The 5,664-nt window shown below is 41.7% G+C and overlaps 1 long non-coding RNA gene across 1 annotated transcript; it reads left to right on the plus strand.

Annotated features, from left to right (window-relative positions):
- The first annotated feature begins 424 nt into the window (after nt 1-424).
- LOC139569518 (uncharacterized) lies at nt 425-4,220 on the plus strand. The gene is made up of 3 exons (XR_011673911.1): nt 425-835; nt 2,133-2,247; nt 3,139-4,220. It is a non-coding gene; the product is annotated as an uncharacterized lncRNA (long non-coding RNA).
- Nucleotides 4,221-5,664: the final 1,444 nt, after the last annotated feature.

The raw sequence follows: 5,664 nt of genomic DNA on the forward strand, positions 1-5,664 counted from the left end.
ACTCTATGCTCTCTCACTCTCTCTTTGCTTTCTCAGCCTACTCTCTGCTCTCTCTCTGGTCTCTGCTCTCTCTCTCTCCATCTGCTCTCTCGCACTCTGCCCTCTCTCCTCTCTCTCTCACTCTGCTCTCTCTGCTCTCTCTCTTTACTCTCTCAGCCTACTCTCTGCTCTCTCTCTGCCCTCTCTGCTCTCTCTCTATGCTCTCTCTGTGCTCTGCTCGCTCAGCTCTCTCTGCTCTCAGCTCTCTCTCTCTGCTCTCTCTCTCTGCCCTCGCTGTTCACTCTCTCAATTCAATTCAATTCAATTCAATTGACTTTATTGACATGGCAAGTTCATTATTACTTACATTGTCAAAGTATACATATCGAAAAATTTAAATTAAATATATATGTATATATATACAAAATATATATATATTGTGGCAAAGAAGGGGGTCGAGTGATAAATGGCAGATATGTGAGAGCAGAACTAATAAACGGGCTCTGCCCGATCACTAAAATGGCCACCCCGATCAGAACTACAGATCACAAAATGGCCGACTGCCAAAACTACAAGTCCCAGAAGCAAGGGGAACCCTCAGAAGGTGGAGCCAACACACAGATAAAGGGTCAAGAAAAACCAGGAAGGGGAAGTGAGGGCTGGAAGGATCTGTGAACCATAGAGAAAGAGACAATAGATATTGGCTGGATTTACTGTGTATGAGCTGGACTGTTTTGGACTTACCTGTTGGTGTTTGGACCTGGACCTACTGAGAACCCGATTCGTGTACCGAACCCTGCTATCCTTGACCTTGCCTACGACCTGGGTGGACCAGAACGGAGAGACAAACACACAGGTACTGTCCTGTTCGAAAGAACTCTCATTCTGGGGTAATTTGGTGACAGTTTCCCACTTAATTTGTGACAAATGCTCATAACCTTGAAGAGGTTTGCCACAATATTTATATATAAATAAATGGTGGGACTAACAGCAATAATAATAGTAGTAGTGGACATGGGATTACCATTAATAACAGCTACAACAACAATATTAATCAGAACAACAATACATTAAAGCAATGGTAGTAGACCAGTGTAGTAGACCAGTGTCAACATGACTGAGAAGACATATGACCTGGTATGAAAGACAAAACAAAACTAAACTAAATGGGAAATATTATCAACATTATTTTGCATTTTTCACTGGCTGTCCCTCAGGCTGTGGCAGGAGGACACATATTTGGCTGCCAAAACTGCACATTTTGGCTTTTCACCCAATAAATATTTGATTTTTTCTTCATATTTTATAGTTTCAAATTCTTTGTATTGAATTAGAATTTTGGGAAAGAAATATGCTCTTAGGTCTGAGTATTTGTCACAGTGTAATAGGAAATGCAGCTCTGTCTCTACCTCTCCCCTGGAGCAGAGTGAGCACAGCCTGTCCTCTCTGGGCAGCCAGGTTTGTCTGTGACGACCGGTCTCTATAGCCAGACTGTGCTCACTGAGTCTGTACCTAGTCAATGTTTTTCTCAGTTTTCTATCAGTCACAGTGGTCAGATAGTCTGCCACCATGTACTGTCTGTTTAGAGCCAAGTAGCGTTGAAGTTTACTTTCATTTTTTGTGGTGTCTTTCCAATAGGTGATATATTTTTCTTTTTGTTTTGTGATGATTTGGTTGGGCCAGATTTTCTGAGGGCTGTCCCGAGGCTCTATGGGGTTGGTTTGGGTTGGTGAACTGAGCCTCAGAACCAGCTGGCTGAGGGGACTCTTCTCTGGTTTCATCTCTTGACATTGTAGAGCTGTGTGATGGAATGTTTTAGGGTCACATGTTTTTAGATGGTTGTAAAATTTGATGGCTCTTTTTTCTATTCGAATGAGGAGGGGGTATTGGCCCAATTCTGCCCTACATGCGTTTTTTGGAGTTTTTCTTTGTACTTGCAATACAGTCTTGCAAAACTCTGCATGCAATATTTCAATTGGATGTTTGTCCCATTTGGTAAATTCATTATTAGAGAGTGGACCCCATACTTTACTGCCATATAGAGCAATTGGTTCTATAACTGATTGAACATTTTTGAGCCAGATTCTAATTGGAATTTCAATTGTGAAGTTCCTTTTAATGGCATAGAATGCTCTTCTTGCTTTGTCTCTCAGCTCATTCACAGCCATGTGAAAGCTACCTGTGTTGCTGATTGTAACGTCAGTCTAGCTCTTCCTCCTCCTCGGACGAGGAGAGGCGAGAAGGATCGGAGGACCAATGTGCAGCGTGGTAAGTTTCCATGATTTAATATACACGAAAACAAGACACTATACAAAATAACAAACAAACTAACCGTCACAGTCCCGTGTGGCACAAACACTGACACAGGAAACAAACACCCACAAAATCCCAACACAAAACAAGCCACCTATATATGATTCTCAATCAGGGACAACGATTGACAGCTGCCTCTGATTGAGAACCTGTTACGGGATTTTTGTGTTTAATGACTAAAATATGTATACATTTGACTTAGACATTACTGTATGAATGAAACTTATTATAATCATAATGCTGAGTGTAATATGTTCCTTATTAGAAAGAATGGAGTTATCTTCAGACAGGCTGGAATGATGTGTTCCTTACAGGACATTCTGTCTCTACCCAGGGAGGGGAAAGACCTTGGGTTGGTTGTAGATAGTTTAACAGGTGGCAGACAGACAGGCTAGAATGATGTCTCTACCCAGGGAGGGGAAAGACCTTGGGTTGGTTGTAGATAGTTTAACAGGTGGCAGACAGACAGGCTAGAATGATGTCTCTACCCAGGGAGGGGAAAGACCTTGGGTTGGTTGCAGATAGTTTAACAGGTGGCAGACAGTAATGAGAACGCTAACTATACTGCCATTGTATCCGAGAGGAGGATGGACATTAAAACCTATGACATCATATTTATTATATAACCTGATGTAAAATGTATTATGATCAATACTCTCGAGAATAAATGCTATTGATTGATTGATTTTAAGATTTTTTTTTCTGTCCATTTGGCTGATAATTATCTTACAAATTCTTATTTATGGGCAGTGTTTTAATTGAATTGGTTAATAAACAGGAATCAAAATTCCTTTAACAATTTGTTCCTTCGAGTCGGAACTCAAAATCTGCCTCTGTCGTTCCAAGGAACTGCTGAAAACCGTGCACGGGCGGATCCAGGATCCGTAAGACAAAGACCTGACCTCTGAGTTGAGAGTTTATTTCAGGCCAGTGGTGAACTGGTACACGACAGAGGTGGTGACGAGATCCAATGAACATTGCTTTTCCCAGTCAGCGACAAGGTCAGTAGCCTATATTCTCGATTCTGGGGGGAATGATTTAAGTTATCCTTGATTTAATGTTCTAAAATGTTTAGAATTTATCAATAATAGGACCTTTGCTATTCCAAACAGATCCAAGGGGTTTTGTATGACCGATACACAGAGACAGGTCCGCAAAAAGACCTGGGGCAAGGTGCACTGCCATAATTTAAACTAATCTTAGTCATGAGAGGCAAGTCCCGAGACTAAGCCGAGATACTGAAACAGGTGTTGACGGGTGCAGTCGTGTTGTGCAGATGGGACAGCCATTAATTCAAAAGACATACCTAAATAGGCTTTGTGAGAAGGAAGGGTGGTTCTGCTCGGGCAGGGTGACTGCACTTATTCAATACTGAAAGAAGTATCAAAAAAGGTGGAGAGGGAAACTGAGATCTATAAATCTGAGCCGAATCTATAGACAAGAGGTTCCACGAGAGAGGGAAACCTAATATAGCGGAGTAAGATACGTGATATTAACTTTAAAAGTCCTCTGACACAAAATAATAGGTTATTAACTGGGACTTTACGCCCCCGGGGAAATAGCTTATATTTGTACGGGTAAGATTTCATGTCCAACAAATGCAACACTATAGATAAAGTTTCCAAACGGGAGAACAACGAAAATAACTAGGTAAAAACTAACGGTAAAAACAACACGTACATAGATCATAGAAAATTATAATAATAGGACCATAGCTACTAGGAGCGGCAAGGATTTATTAAACATGGGTAGTAAATCCTCCAAGGAGGTCCCGGAATGGACGGGAGTTTGCGACTACAGAAAATTGTAATAATAGGTTTATTGGTTCCTTTATTCCAAAAGTGATGGTGGTTCAGGGGTTAAATAGCTGCCTTCCAAGCTTGAGACATGACTTCGATTCACGGTAAAGGCTCTGACTAAAATCTGAGTCTTTAATTGTAATTAACCCTAACCCTAACACCAACCCTAACCCTAACCCAACCCTAACCCAACCCTAACCCTAACCCAACCCTAACCCTAACCCAACCCAACCCTAACCCAACTCTAACCCTAACCAAAACCTAACCTGAACACCAACCCAACCAACCCTAACCCAACCCTAACCCAACCAACCCTAACCCAACCCTAACCCTAACCCTAACCCTAACCCTAACCCTAACCCTAACCCTAACCCTAACCCTAACCCTAACCCCAACTCTAACCCTAACCCAACCCTAACCCTAACCCAACCCTAACCCTAACCCTAACCCTAACCCTAACCCTAACCCTAACCCCAACCCTAACCCTAACCCAACCCCAACTCTAACCCAACCCTAACCCTAACCCAACCCCAACTCTAACCCAACCCTAACCCTAACCCAACCCCAACTCTGACCCTAACCCAACACTAACCCTAACCCAACCCCAACTCTAACCCTAACCCAACACTAACCCTAACCCTAACACCAACCCAACCCTAATCCAACACTAACCCTAACCCTAACTCTATCCTTAACCCTAACCCTAACTCTATCCTTAACCCTAACCCTAACTCTATCCTTAACCCTAACCCTAACTCTATCCTTAACCCTAACCCTAACTCTAACCCAACCCCAACCCTAACAGGAGCTTTCAGTGGTTCTATGGTTGGTTCAGATAGATATGTGTTCTGTACCTCATTATAGACCCATGTGTGGTTGGTTCAGATAGATATGTATTCTGTACCTCTTTATATACACATATGTGGTTGGTTCAGATATATATGTATTCTGTATCTCATTATAGACCCATGTGTGGTTGGTTCAGATAGATATGTATTCTGTACCTCATTATAGACCCATGTGTGGTTGGTTCAGATAGATATGTATTCTGTATCTCATTATAGACCCATGTGTGGTTGGTTCAGATAGATATGTATTCTGTATCTCATTATAGACCCATGTGTGGTTGGTTCAGATAGATATGTATTCTGTATCTCATTATAGACCCATGTGTGGTTGGTTCAGATAGATATGTGTTCTGTATCTCATTATAGACCCATGTGTGGTTGGTTCAGATAGATATGTATTCTGTATCTCATTATAGACCCATGTGTGGTTGGTTCAGATAGATATGTATTCTGTATCTCATTATAGACCCATGTGTGGTTGGTTCAGATAGATATGTGTTCTGTATCTCATTATAGACCCATGTGTGGTTGGTTCAGTTACATATGTGTTCTGTACCTCATTATAGACACATATGTCAGCATTGTAAACAATGTCAAGTCAAGAGTGTAACACATACACACAAATGTGTAGGAATGTCACACAGGACCACACAGTTTGGGATACAACAACTGTCTCCCAACAGTTCCTCTGTATTACAGCCCCACTCTGTGGTTAAGATCAGTAT

This window comes from Salvelinus alpinus, chromosome 1, assembly GCF_045679555.1.
Source record: "Salvelinus alpinus chromosome 1, SLU_Salpinus.1, whole genome shotgun sequence".
NCBI classification, from domain to species: domain Eukaryota; kingdom Metazoa; phylum Chordata; class Actinopteri; order Salmoniformes; family Salmonidae; genus Salvelinus; species Salvelinus alpinus.